The 15,322-nt window shown below is 43.7% G+C and overlaps 1 long non-coding RNA gene across 1 annotated transcript in view; it reads left to right on the top strand.

Moving 5' to 3' along the window:
• The first annotated feature begins 2,582 nt into the window (after positions 1-2,582).
• LOC309326135 overlaps positions 2,583-15,322 on the top strand; it is a 98,306-nt gene continuing 85,566 nt past the window's right edge. The window contains exon 1 of the long non-coding RNA XR_014150190.1: positions 2,583-3,033. This is a non-coding gene — a long non-coding RNA (uncharacterized lncRNA). The remainder of the gene's footprint in view (positions 3,034-15,322) is intronic.

Below are 15,322 nucleotides of genomic sequence, written 5' to 3'. Positions count from 1 at the left end.
CGTTAACAGTGCAAACCCTGCAGCGCTTTAACACCCAGACGAATAAGATGGCCTGTTTCTCCATCCCAGAGACCCCAACCACCTTTCTTCATACAGTGGTACCTTGGGTTAAGAACTTAATTTGTTCTGGAAGTCTGTTCTTAACCTGAGATACCACTTTAGCTAATGGGGCCCCCTGCTGCTGCCGGGCAATTTCTGTTCTCATCCTGAAGCAAAGTTCTTAAGCCGAGGTACTATTTCTGGGTTAGCAGAGTCTATAACCTGAAGTGTCTGTAACCCAAGGTGCCACTGTATAAAGAAACAGTCAATTCCAGCTGAGTTTGATGATGTCAACCCAAGAAATACTCTGTCTCCTGATTCCCACTGCAAATGTGTCCCTTATTGGGTCAGATCAACACCACAGACTCAAAATGATTCAGCAGTTGCGCCACCTGCATTGCGGGGGTTGGACCAGATCAAGGTTTCCCAAATTTGGGTGTCCAGCTGTTGTCGGACTACAACTCCCATAATCCCTAGCTAGCAGGACCAGTTTTCATGGATGATGGGAATTGTAGTCCTAAAACAGCTGGGAAACCCTGGACTAGATGATCCTTGAGGTCCCTCGAGGCTCCTTCCAACTCTATAATTCTATGATTCCCAGGGAGCTCTGGGAAGTCTGAGAGGAGGCAATAGGAAACCCAAAAAAGTACAATTTCCAGGACTGTGGTTGCCAAGATTCTATTACAAATTATAGCATTCGTTCTGGAAAGCTATTGTTTATTTACTTATTTTATTTGTGCATCACTTCCCACACAAAAGTCTCAAAGCAGCTATCAACAATAAGGAAGACAACATAAGTACAATGTGTAAAACTAAGCCAACTTGGTATCTCCAGGCAGGGTGTGGGGCAGGTGGAATGTCCCCTTCCTGAAACCTTGGAGTGCTGCTGCCAGTCAGTGTGGACACTATCAAGCTGGATGGACAAATGGTCTGACTCAGTATAAGGCAGCTTCCTATGTTCTTATGTTCCCCAAGCATAGGAAGTCATTTCAGTGGCAGCTTGTAAATAAACCAAGTCTGTCATGTGTGGCTTTAAGTGTGTAAACTGAGGTGGGGTATTATGGGCTGTTCTAGGGTCCTGCAAGGGTAGCCTTTTACAGCTCAAATCAGCACAGTCAAAAGCCACTCAGCCACTCACGTCTTGTATATTAAGCAATTCTCTATGCACAAACTCCTGAGCAATTTCGCACACCTACACAACAATCACAGTCTGGAAAATGGTAGTGTTTTTAAATAGGAATATGATGGTAATGCACTGGGGGTGGGAGCTTTAAGTGCTTAACCTCTTGTGCCACGAACGCTCTAGGCTTTCAACCAGCCTGCCAGCACAGCCTTTTTAGCAGGACAAGGGGATCTGTTGGACTCCAATGCCCATGAGCTCCAGCCAGCAGGGCTGGGAGCCAGGGATGATAAGGATTATAGTCTTAACAACCTCTGAAAGGGCACAAGTTTCTCATCCCTGCTCTAGAGAGCAAGGGCACTCTCCAGGTTGTGGTGGTGGTCTGTGTGCTATCAGCTGACCCCCCAAATAGAGCGACACCAGACTTATAAACCCATCTTTCTAGGTTAGCCCCTCAGTCTGAGCAAACAGTGCAGAGTCTCTTTCACCTAACACCACGTTGCTTTGTACCCACTCTGGCCTAACTCGCTTTGTTTATCCAATTTGCTTTCGGATCTCCAGCGGCCATGATTTATACTTCCTACCTCTGGTTCACACAAGACCATTTGTGTGGTCCGGGAAAGGGCTGTTATTGTGATAACTATTTTATTATTAGGCTGTCTGTCAGCACGCTCCTTATTACATTTTGATCACCAGTGTTTTGTAATGTGCCTTGAATGTTGTACACCACCTTTTGATAAAGGGCGGTATATGAATCGAATAAATAAATAATGGATAAAGTGAGTTGTGTCGGATCCAGAGTCTGTGGCCACCTGCCACAAAGTAGACCCCAGGCCCAGCTGTTGAATATATATATATTTAAATAATATTTATTAAAGTTTCAAAAATGTTACAAAAAAGAAAAAGAAAAAGAAAATAAGAAAAATACAAAATACAGAAAAATAAAAACAATTAAAAACATTTCAATCTTTCCATGTCTTGTCTTTCATTTACTTGTTTCCCTGACCTCCTCACACCTTCCTTTTTTGTATTCTATTTCAATTAGCAGTTTCAGCAAATCCTTTCCATTTTTGCTTTTATCTTAATAATTTATCTTAAAATATTATAACTTTACATTCTCACCTATTCATAATCCAATTTTACCTAATTCTATAACATTACTGCTAAAACCACATAACTTCATTCCCACATCCTTCTAACATTCCTTAATTTTACAGTGTTTCTGTAAATAGTCTTTAAATTTCTTCCAATCTTCTTCCACCGACTCTTCTCCCTGGTCTCGGATTCTGCCAGTCCTTTCCGCCAGTTCCATGTACTCCATCACCTTCATCTGCCATTCTTCCCGGGTGGGTAGATCTTGTGTCTTCCAATACTTCGCGATGAGTATCCTTGCTGCTGTTGTTGCCTACCCAGGCCCAGCTGTTGAATATATAACCAAGCCCATGTTCTGCATGTATTTACTTAAAGCTGAACTTAGGGGCAGGGAACATCAGACTTGGAGGCTGAGTGCGGCCCTTCAGGCCCCTCTACCTGGCCCTTGAAACTCTCCTCAGGCCGCACCCCCGAAAGCGCCTGGTTTTATACCCCCAAGTGTTTTCCCCTGGCTGTAATGTGCCCTTGAATGCTGATAGTGCCTCTTTCCTGCCTGGATGGATGTCAATCTAGAGGCCTGTGAGCTTCCTCAGGACTCCTAAGCAGGAGATAAGCCCCAGCTGCGGCTTCCTGGCTGAATATCAGCCTAAGGAGTGCTGCCATAGCCCTTTCTCCCAAGGCCCTTGAGGAGCCAGGGTGCTGTTTTGTGCCGGCTAGCAAGGAGAAGAGAAAGCAAGGGAGGCCAGCAAATCTGCCTGCATGCCTTGCCCATCTTGAAGCCTGTGAGTTTTCCCCTGTTTGTTTCTTGCTCTGTTGCTTCTATGGATAAACAGTGGGCGTTTCTTGTTGCTTGTGGGCAGCAAACTCGACGTCAGCGCCCTTGAGAGCTGGTGTTAAGTTGCTCAAAAGAGTGGGGTTGGTTTGCACAGAATAGGGCTTTCTTCCTGTGAGAGGCAAATTGGGAGCGAATGGGCTGACATAAGTGAAAAACAGGGCAGGAATGGTTGCCAAGTCCATTGGTTGTTTAATCTGTTTAAATGTCCTAGGTTTTGTTTTTTCCTAGCTGTTGGGTTAGACTGGAAATCTAATGCTTTTGACAATGTCATTTAGCTTGTTTACCTTACAACAGAGTTGTTACTTTGGTGTTGGTTGCACCAGTTTTGTCTGATTTTTGCGTATTGTTTTTCTTGTTACTTTGTTCCCTGCTCCGGGCCTGGAAATACTCCGTGAAGAGCAGGCTATAAATACTCTTAAAAAGAAAGAAAGAAAAAAAAGGGCCATTGGGCTGAATTAGGCTTGTCACCCCCGACTTAAACCACTGAAAAATGACAAGGATGTATCACAGCATGGAACATTGTTTTTCCCGTTGCAAATTGTTGTGCTTACTCACCAAAACAGCAATGCAATTTGTTAGAATCCAGGCATAGTATATATGTTTTGAGCAGAAATAGCTTCTTTTAAGAGTATTGTGTTCCTTTCATTTGCTGGCTTCGCGTGAGGCAAATGGTTTGAGCAGTAGTACTCTGAGGAAACAGTCTGGCTGAAAATGTTCCTCCAGGTATATGAATCGGGAGTCTCTCAACCCACACTTGGTTCTTCTGGGGAATATCCCACAGCCATGTTTAAACTCATTTACATTTTCTCAGGAGTCGAGTACTTTTCCTGTCTCCCACGACTCCTGGGAAAACATAAATGACTTTAAACATGTCCACTCTGACACAACCATGGTGCAGCCATTTTGTTGTTTCTGCAGGCTATTGACCATTCTAAGCCTGCATTGTTGGAGGAGGCCCTCCATAGTTTTTTTTTAATTTAATTTTAATGCTTGCATGTAAAAGGACATTCAAAATGGAAAGAGAAAGCTTTATGCCCTTCCGTTCTTCCTGGGAATTATCGCAAAGAGCGGGAAGATAAAAGTTGCCCAAAAATGGGCATCGAGAATTTGACAACCTGTTCTCCGCCCTCAGTCTCACTTGGGCAGCGATTGAGTTTTCATGTCCTGCTGCTGGCTGGTGAAGTTTTAGCAATGACATACCCAGCTAGGAATCGAATCACTTTGATGCCTTATCTCCCAAGATAAGGTTTAGTGGCCTGTTTGGTGGCTGTTGTAATGCTACTTTAACAGCTTCTTCTTGAAGTGTCACGGAAGTGCTTTATTGCCTATTGTGAGAATGGAAAAGTTGACACCGTCCGCAGCAGCAGCCTTTTGCAAGATGGCTGCCAAGGGCCCCCAACAAAATGGCCGCTGCCTGGTCGGTTGAAACTTGTGCTTTTTGTTTTTTCCCTACAATAACTGCCACTGGGGGGTGCTGCTTGAAAAGAAGATGGCCTTCATTGAAAGCCAGATGTTCTCTTTCCTTGGAGGATGAGAAGGGGTGGGGGAGACAAGCTAGGTCGTGGGAATTCACAGTATCAAGGGGGCACATCCCAACTGCCCACCCCAAATATAATGGCCCCTGTCATAAGACCTGTGGCATACTGCTTCCTGCAACTGGAAAGCTTTAACTTTTGTGGCTTTAAGAGCAGAATGGCATCCATACTGGCAGGGGGAGCGGGGGGGGGGAGGGGTTCATCTTTTAAGAAGTGGGTAAAATTAGATATAATGTTGTTGCTGCTGTGAAATCATGACCTCTTGAGCTCAAAATAAGAGCCATTTGTCTAGTGAGGCACTCCCGTTGAGTTTTTCTTCCCCCACACACTGAGATTCTGCAAATCTCTGGATAGCAAATGCAGGACAAGGTGGGGTGTGGGGGAGGACAGTTTTCCCTGGCTTAAGAGGCAATGTTTTGGGGGAGCAACATTTTTAGGTGGTTTCTACAGCTAGTGCTTGGGGTGTCCTGAGCAGAGAGAAGCTCTAAAAATTCTCACTTTCTCTAAGGAATTCTGGCCCAAAAGAAGCCCCCTTAATGCATCTCACTACCAAGGAAATGTAACAAGCAAATAGAAAGAGGACCTATCCAGTTGACGCTGACACAAAACCCCAAACATACACTATAAAGAAGAAAATAAGTTTCACCCCCTCCTCTTCCCCCTTTTCCCCTTCTTTTTTCCTCTTCTTCACTGACCTTATACTGTACTCAACACTGTCTCACAACAAATGTAATGGAACTGTAGAAAGAACTTTACCACCTGAAAAAAGAGACAATGCATGTACTTTTGTAAACCAAGAAAATATTTAATAAAAATGATTTTAAAAAAGTAATAAAGAAAAACCCAGTATACACTATGTAAACACCACACATTTAATGCACATCCTCCCCGCCCCCCACAAAAAATATTGGGAACTGTAATTTGTTAAAATACAAATACCTCAAAAGCCCACCTTTTCTGTGTTGTCTTTGGCACACACAAAGCCTTAAATCCCCATACCGTACCACAACTATAATTGGGGCTAAATATGGCCTTTCATTGAGTTATACATACCTATCTCCAGCTCACTCTCTTTGTTGTCTCACCTCTGCTGAGTTTTACATTCCTCAGGGCAAATACTCTGTCCTCTTGTACTTTGTAAAGTGCAATGCACATTGATTATATTATTGCCAGTATATTAACTTCTGAGAACCCTTTAAGCAGGGCAATGATGGTAACCTTCCCTCCCCCAATATATGACTCCCAGCACCTAGTGCTCAGGTGGAAGTTCCATGACTAACACATGTTGTTCAGAGAGATCAATTTCCTAGAATCATAGAGTTGGAAGAGATCACAAGGGCCATCGAGTCCAACCCCCTGCCAAGCAGGAAACAACCTCCATGAATGTAACACAGGGTAGCCAACATGAAGCCTTCCAGAAGTTTTCAGTTTCAGCTTCCACCATCTCTGACCATTGACCAAACTTGCTGGTGCTGATGGGACTTGTAGGCCACAACATTGTGGGGGTTGGGGTGGCAAAACATGGGCTAACCTTTTAAAACACACACACGCCTGAGCTTTAAATGCGGAATCAGTAGTCGTTTACATGACACATTTGCTGGGATCTTGGAATGACTTCCACAGTGAACAGCTTCAGTTGGAGATCTTCAACTCAGTATTGGATCAGGGCTGGTTCAGCTGAGCTAGCGATTTAGGAATTACATGACGGAAGATTTGCATGTTGTTTTGGCACCACGGCGTGTAGGGAATTGAAAGCAGAGAGCCAGCCTCCTGTCTCCAGAAGGCAGAGGGCGCCATTTGCCCATGCTTGGTAATTTGAGGATAGCCAGTCAAGCAACCAAGTTAATCCTTTTGGCTCACCTACCATGAATGCTCTGCATTTGGGCCAGGAATTCATTAGGCACTGTGAGCTTATTTTGGCAGGGCACAAATTCATGCCCTCCCACATTTTGATGATGAAAATGGGGGCAGTCTTGTCTTCATGCAACACCTCCCACACCCTTATCACACTCCCTCCATGTTGATGAAGCCTCTCCTCTGAAGAAATTATTTTGCAGTGCCTGTCCTGCAACAGAAAGAGATCTCAGAAACAGGTGTGGTAGCAAACTAAGCATTAATTTCCTTTAAAACAGAAGAGAAAAGCAGCATTTGTGTGCTACAGCCTCCAGGGGCCATTGCATAGATCTTCCTCTGCATGCACAGAGAAGGAGGTCTTCCTCTCAAATCTACCCCTCTGTCTCAGAGGGCTGCCTTTGCCATTCTGATTTCAGCTCTCTGCCCTCAGTAAAAACACAAAGCGAGCATTCAAACTTTGGGACCTGGCAATAATGAAGAAACCAACATGCCACCTTGAGTCACTGAGAGACCCAAAGGCAACAGATTTTCAGCAACTTGGAGTGACCACCTTCTTTTCTGTTAATCGGAAGATGGTGAAACGCAAGTATACACAGATCTGGGTCTCATAACTGGTTTGTTTAAATTTGTAACGACAGTCTGGAGTTGGAAATGCTACCTTTAAGGATAGTCCCCAAGAGGACCTAAAAGTCAGAGAAATGCAAAAGTATAATTTGGAAATCATTCTCACCTGCATCTGGTATTTGAAGTTAGTGTGCAGTGCTATATATGGCTATACAGTTGGGTATTGTTTATGCTGGAATATTTAGGAATATTTTGTTTCTTACAATAAAACTTTCCTAAAACTTTAAAAGATAGTGTCTTCTGCTGGATCCAAAGCCCTTTTGTTCCTCTGACACACCTGGAACAGGAGGAGAAAAGCTTGTCAGCCAGCCCTGGTGCATTTATTATCACTTCCATTGGGAGCAGCAGGAGGGGAAATCCAGGAAAACAAATCATCTGAAGAAAGGTGGAAAAGGGGAAATTTTGGCACAGTTTTCCACTAACAGTTGTACCTTGGTTTTCAAACAGCTTTGTTCTCGAATATTTTGGCTCCCAAATGCTGCAAACTTGGAAGTGACTGTTCCGGTTTGCGATCTGTTTTTGGAAGCTGAACGTCCTGATGGGACTTCCACGGCTTCTGGTTGGCTGCAGGAGATTCCTGCAGCCAATCAGAAGCCGTGCTTGGGTTTCTGAACGTTTTGGAAGTCAAAAAGACTTCCAGAACAGATTGCGTTCGACTTCCAAGGTTACGACTAGTTACAGATCTGAATCTCAAATAAATCTCAAAGATAGTTACGTATCTGAAGAAGTGTGCATGCACACGAAAGCTCATACCAAGAACTGACTTAGTTGGTCTTTAAGGTGCTACTGGAAGGAATTTGTTTTGTTTTGAAGGTTACGACTGTACTTGTTCCTCTGCCTCAGATTCTCCCTCTCCTACCTCTGTGTGATTGCCTTACCCTGGTATGGTCCAGTCCAAAAGTTAAGCATTTTTCAAATGTATTTATTTGAATGGGAAATGGTTTACCCTCAAACTTCACTCCTTTGTGACAAACGATGGGCTCTGAAAGTGCTTAATTCTGGCTGGAGATGAAATTAGTGATCCACAGTAGGCCTTCATTTTGTTTTATTTTACTTCGTTTCGAAATAGATCTGGTGGTGCTTTTTATAGAAATGGCTGCCACTCAGAACACACTCAAACATTTTATTATCTGGATAAGCAGCTGGGAGAGTGGGAATGGGATGGAAGCTGGTGCAAATATCCACACATTAGCAGCCTTAAAAAAAGAAGGCAGCCTAATACCCCAAACCCAGAATAGCTACAGCAATTGACTGCAGAGAGGTATGAGAAAATAGGGGCTGTCCTATCTTAATGGGGGAAGTTGGACCGTGTGCAAGCTAAGGAAAGAACCAGGGCCAGAGATCTGATGGCTTATTCTATGATACAGCAGCGTGATGAATTATAAGCATGCTGGATATGCAACTTCAGAATAGCTGCCATAACTTGGGGTCAGGGGATATGGCAGCTAGTTCAGGGTTGGGCAGGCCTTAAGGCTCACAAAATCCACTTTGCTTTTAACTGGAACACAAAGACCCGCCAGGTGGAGGGCTGGTACAAAAGATATGCACTTAGTACATGGCAGCAAGGGTATAAAACTGCATGTTGTGGATATGGTGAAGTTTTCCTTGCCCTCTTACACAGTGGTACCTCAGGTTCCAGACGCTTCAGGTTACAGACTCTGCTAACCCAGAAATAGTACCTCGGGTTAAGAACTTTACCTCAGGATGGTAAAATTTCGAGGGTCTGGCACAGTGGCAGCCGGAGGCCCATTAGCTAAAGTGGTACCTCAGGTTAAGAACGGTTTCAGGTTAAGAACGGACCTCCGGAACGAATTAAGTTCTTAACCCGAGGTACCACTGTAATACTGTGAGCATGGCTGGGGCAACCCAGTCTGATGGGCGTCATATAAATAATACAATTATTATAATTGCTATTATTACTAGGATCTGGGGACATGTTGGAAGCTTCGGGACAAAAGGAACTAATTCTTCACACAGCCCTTAGTTAAACTGTAGGGCTCGTTTCCACAGGAAGTAGTGATGGCCACCGACTTGGATGGCTTTAAAAGACGTGTTAGAAGCATCAGTGGAGGATAAAACTACCCGTGACTACTGTGAACAAGTGGCTATGTCCCACCTCAACTCCCAGAGGCATTCACCCTCTGAAAGCCGGTTGCTGGGAATCACATGTTAGGAGAGAATGGTGTTCCACACCCTGGAAGAATGACAGATGAAAGTAATAGACTATATGGAACTGGCGGAAATGACTGGCAGAATCCGAGACCAGGGAGAAGAGTCGGTGGAAGAAGATTGGGAAAAAATTCAAAGACTATTTGCAGAAACATTGTAAAATTAATGAAAGTTAAAATGATGTTGGATTGAAACGAACTGGTTTTAGCAATAAGGCTAGAATGAATTCGCAAAAATAGGTTGATAATAGATGAAAATATAAAGTTACAGTATATTAAGATATTGGATTAAGAATAAAACAAAGAGGGGAAGGATTTGCTGAACTAAACATGTGAATTGGAATACAGAAAAGGGAGGTGTGAGGGGGTCAGGGAAATAAGTAAACGAAGTATAAGCTATGAAAGGATAGATTTGTTTTTAACTGTTTGTTTTTTCTATTTTGTACTTTTTATCTTTTATTTTTTTTCTTTCTTTGTTGACATTTATTTTGTAACCCATTTATTTTTCTAAAATCTTAATAAATATATTATATATATATATAAAAGAGAATGCTGTTCCAGCTGCTGGAGGGTGGAGATTGCTGCTTGTGGGCTTCCCATAGGCATCTGGGTGCCTGCTGTGGGAACAGTGCTGTGCTAGAATTCTGAGCCCAAGAATTTGTACCCAAACTGAGCATTGCTCGGACCTCTTCCATGCAAGGACCCACTCCTGGGGGGGAGGGGGCGGGTTTGAGATTCATTTTGTTGCCATTGTTAAACTTTTGGGAGTCAGATGCCCTTGCCAATCTACAGCGGTACCTCGGGTTAAGAACTTAATTCGTTCTGGAGGTCTGTTCTTAAGCTGAAACTGTTCTTAACCTGAGGTACCACTTTAGCTAATGGGACCTCCCGCTGCCACCACATGATTTCTGTTCTCATCCTGAAGCAAAGTTCTTAACCTGAAGTACTATTTCTGGGTTAGCGGAGTCTGTAACCTGAAGCGTATGTAACCTGAAGCGTCTGTAACCTGAGGTACCATTGTACTTGATCTCAAGATGCCAAGAGACCTATCAGTAGATCCTGGATCTACTGTCTGCCCACCCTAAGTTAGAATGGGTGCTTTAGTCGAGCTTTCTGCATTGTTGGGGGATTAGGTGACCCTAGGAGTCCCTTCCAACTCTACAAAAAGATAAAATTTAAAAAATGATTCTATGTATGTGAAGAGCTCCAGGCAGATTTGTTGCAGTTTTCTGTTGCTGCTTTCTTTAAAAAATAATAATTCATCTTGTTAAGCGCCTAGTAATTTTAAAATCTGATATTAATTAATTGAATTAAAATAATCAAGAGCTTTCTAGGTGATCAGCCTGACCTTTATTTAGCACTAAATGGGATGTGTAAGAGATTCATTAGGATGGATGTTATAAACACATTAATAGAAATTGGAATGTAAAAAAGAAAACCCACATAAAATTTTAGAGGAGTGAGTTCAAAAGTGTGTGTGTGTGTGTGTGTGTGTACACACATTTTGATTGCACCTGAGATTTCTTGAAACGAACACTCCTCATCTCCAGTTAAAAGGTTCTTAGTGATCCATCCCCATACCTATTTCCTGCTGTGGAGATGGGGGTGTGATTAACAAAATCAATCCTCCTGGCAAACTGGGAATATCCCCTCCCTCGCCCAAGTTTAGGATATTCCACCACTCTTCAGCAGTTTCTTTAAGTGGCTCACGTAAATGTAAACAAGCTTTAATAACAAAACTGAGAGAAAACCTTAACAAAATAACATAAAAATAACATAACGTCTGAGAGAAACTAAAACAGCATCATGAGGCAAGAAAACAAGAAGAGACCGTTGGTCCCACTTAAGTGGACGCTCTTAACGGAACACACACTGAAGGGAGGGGCTGATACTGAAGCAAAACACACAAGCCCCGCCCACCAGATACCAAGCACTCTACTATTCAAATTAGGGCCCAGTGTTTTTCTTACATTTCCAACCTCTGTCAATTTCATTCAAACATGTCATGTCCCATTGCAGCATAAATTTAGCACTAAATTTTGCATTTAGTGCTCAAACCCATTAATCTGTGATTTTTTTAAAAAATCCATATGAAAATTCATTAAATACACATTTTATTATTCAATATGAATGTGTGCTGGTTGCAGAGCTAGTGATTTCCTCTCAGCTACCCAGTGAGCCTCATAGCCAAGCAGGGATTTGAACCCAGGTCTCCCTATTCCAGGTCCACTGCACCACATCAGAGCTCTCTCTTCCCCTTCCCTTTGAATAGTTTCCTTGTATTTAAATGCATCACATGAAACAGGAATAAGAAGAGTGAAGCAATTGGACCTTATCCTGTCCTCTACCTGTTGCCGAAGCTGCATAGGGCACAGAGAGATGCAGAAGGAGACATGATCTAGCCCATTTTCAGGAAGATTAAGTCCTCTCCTTCGGATTAGTAAGAGGACACCGCTGCAAATGTGTCCGAATTCTGGGAAACGGCCCTGACCAAGAGTCTGTAACAGTATCCTCCTAGCCTCTGAGCCTCTCTCCATCTCCAGTAATCTCTACGTCTAAAATCAATACGGCTGCTGAACCCCATCCATTTGTCATGAGTGTTTGTTTCCTGTGATTTCTTGTCCTCTTGCCAGGTAAGTCCTTGGCTAGCGATGCAGGCCAAGTCCCGCTGCACAAATGTGCCAATGTGACTGCCAGACGGCGCGATGCTGGCTCCCGTTACAGCCATATCAGAGAGGAAGCTGGCTTGGGACGTTAATTGTGTTTTTTTCCTAAAGGCCACCCAGTGAATCTTGGGGCACGGTTACATGAAGCTAAGGCTGGAGACAGACGGTCATTTCTAAGAGGCTCGGAAGCTGTTTGAGAGGCCTCGTTTCCCATGGTGTGCAGCAACACATTTATTTTGCCACTCGGCAAACGTGCAAAGTGTGCAAATGGTACAAAACTGTGGAAAAGAAAAAGCACCTAACAAGTCAGAGCCAGGAGAGGGGAGGCCACCAGGAAAGGGCCATTGGTGGACCTCTCAACCAGTAAGGAAACTGCCTTCTTCTGAGTCAGATCGCTGGTCCATCTACCTCTGTATTGTCTACATTGACTGGGAGTGGCTCTCAAGGGTTCCAGGTGGGAGACTTTCCCAGCCCTACCTGGAGATGCCAGGGATCAATACATGGGTCCTTCTGCATGCATGCTAGATCTTCTACCACTGAGCTATGGCCCTTCCTCAAGTCAGAGAAGTTGGGGCACCCAGAACACAAAATGCACTTGCCCGATAACCTGTGCAAACAATCCAATCCATGTGCCAATTGCTTTTTTAAAAAATATCAGCCCTATACCTTATGTGGTGTCTGTTCCAGTGTTGAACAGCTCTTACTGTAAGAAAGTTCTTCTTTAGTCGGAAACTCCTTTCTTGTAACTTGAAGCCATTGCTTCAAGTGGAATAAGTGTGCAGTGCTCCATCGTTCAAAGTAGCCTCAACTCAGTGTGCGTGTATGTGTGTCTCATCGGTTTCCAGCCTAATGGAAGGGATCATATTCAGCCCCTGCAGTACACATGAGGCATGATCTGCTCAGAAGTCTTCACACACAAGAGCAGTTATGTGCAGCCACATCCTGCACCTTCTGTTTGCAGTCCAACACAAAGATCTGGTCCAATACATTTTGGCACCTGAGGCAAACCATGAAATGTCACATACTGCCACCAGGGAAGAAGGGTGTTTGTGAACATCTACATCAGGAACAAGGGAGGAATAGATTTTTACATCAGGTCAGGATGGGGGTGGGGAGACCAGTAGCACTTCCAATTTTCCAATAGTCCACTGTAGTATAATAATAATAATAATAATAATAATAATAATAATAATAATAATAATGTTTTTTGTACTCAACCCATCTTTCTGGGCTGCCCCAGCTGCTCTGGGTGGCTTTCAACAGAATATACAAAAATGCAACCAAAGCGCCATGGTGGCAGGGGGAAGCTGATGAGGATCCAGCCTCCAAGGAGCACTTAACAGCTGTTGCTACTACCATGGCAACAGCAGGGGCAATGCCTTCCTCAGAGGCTGGATCTGCTACCCCGTGGATCCTTCCACCTGAGGCAGCCACCTCATCTTGCCTCATGGATGAGCCAGGCCTGCCTACACAGGTAAAGAAAACAGGAGGTGGCCTATCATGGCTGACTGGTGGACTTCGTTCATCCTTGAGTGAAACAGGCACTGTGGGTTTTCACAGCAGCCCCACAAGAACCTGCAGAACCTGCTTGCTCAAAGACAGGAGTGGTACTATAGAAAAACAAGTGTTCAAGCACCTTGAGCAACAATGGTTCTGTCTCCAAACGTCAATGACTGCCTCCCCTTTTCCCACCTCGCCTTTGCTCTTCATCTCCTGATTCCTCTCCCCCTGACTTGCAATGCAATTGTATTTCAACAAAATCCTCTCTGCAAACAATTAACAATGCTATTTCCTGGGTTGGTGTAATTCCCGCTGTATATTTAACAGAGCATTCGCTTCGGTGAACACTTGTATTGCTTGGAAATCCTTAAGTGTTTTATAATGCACAGTAAGGAAGGCCTGCAAAATCTATGATCCATCAAGCCAAATGCACCACATGGGTACCCTAGCTTGTTCAAGTGCTTGACAAAGGTGTGCCACCCGGGGGCTTCTGATGCCTGAAGCAGCGGCCTCACCTGCCTCATGGCTGCGCCAGCTCTGCTTCCTTTTCACATGCTCGAAAGCCTTTTTTCAGGGGTAGAGGGTGGTTTTGTTCCTTCAGCAAAGTCTCCCCTCTGCCTAATCACTGCCTATGCTATAGATTTGTAAAATATTTGTGTCATGGTTGTCTTTGACCCTTGTCCAATTTCAGCTGTGCTAGACTCATAAATATCTGTCTCTCTTTCTCCCTCCTTCCTCCTTTTTCCTTTTCCTTCCCACAGGCAGCCTGCATGAGTCTCATCCTCCCTTGCTTAATAACAGTGAGTCACTATTCACACAACACTAAATTAAGCTGCTAATTAAATATGAGGGTTTTCTTGTTAAGGCTCTAGACACGCTGTACTTAAACAGCACGCTAAATTATTATTTGCTTGCATCTTTCCTCAACTTAAAAGCGGGGGAGGGGGGGACAACGACTTTTCATTCAGCTTGACTGAACCGAAGACAAGCCCGCGCTTGCAGAGGCACAGATTCCAATTCTCTTTGGGCCTTGAGGTTGTGCCATTTTTAAAAAATTTTTTATTTTAAATCCAGATTCTACAGAAGCTGTGGAAGTGATTTGAGTTTGCTGTATAAAAATTCGGCTGGTTATGCCAAGTGCTTGCAATTTAGGAAAAACGCAAATGAGGATGGTTCCAAACTCTGCCCCTTTCTTCCTCCCAGTTTCAATTCCAAAATGCCGCCTCCCTCACCTCCTTCACAGCCTCGCCTTTTCCATCAAGCCATTGGCATCGCCCTCTCACTTTCTAGAAAAAAAGCCAAAAGATCCTACAGCTAATTGGAAGCCATGGAAGCCCCATTGGATGTTTGGCTTCCAAAAGAATGTTCAAAAACTGGAACAGTCACCTCCAGGTTTCGATTGTTCGGGAGCCAAAACATTCAAGAACTAGGCTGTTTGACTTCCAAGGTATGACTGTAGTATGTTAGTCTCGTCTGCAAGGGTGAAGAGAGGCATATTATTTAAGGAGCAGCCACAGTGGATTAATTTGCATGGCAGACATGCTTCAGAAAATTTGATCACTGTTTCAGCCATCTGTCTTGCTTGTCTCTTCAAACATTAAAGAAGCTGCTTACTTATTTTTAGATTTTTTTTAATTTAAAAGCAAAGCATGGATATTTTTGCATTTAGAATATAGTGGTACCTCGGGTTAAGAACTTAATTCGTTCTGGAGGTCCGTTCTTAACCTGAAACTGTTCTTAACCTGAAGCACCACTTTAGCTAATGGGACCTCCCACTGCTGCCGCACCGCTGCTGCACGATTTCTGTTCTCATCCTGAAGCAAAGTTCTTAACCCGAGGTACTAGTATTTCTGGGTTAGCGGAAGCGTCTGTAACCTGAAGCGTCTGTA

This window comes from Podarcis erhardii (genome assembly GCF_964252035.2).
Source record: "Podarcis erhardii genome assembly, chromosome: 12".
NCBI classification, from domain to species: domain Eukaryota; kingdom Metazoa; phylum Chordata; class Lepidosauria; order Squamata; family Lacertidae; genus Podarcis; species Podarcis erhardii.
Note: the sequence above shows the minus strand (reverse complement) of the source record. Positions and strands in the feature narration are given on the sequence as shown.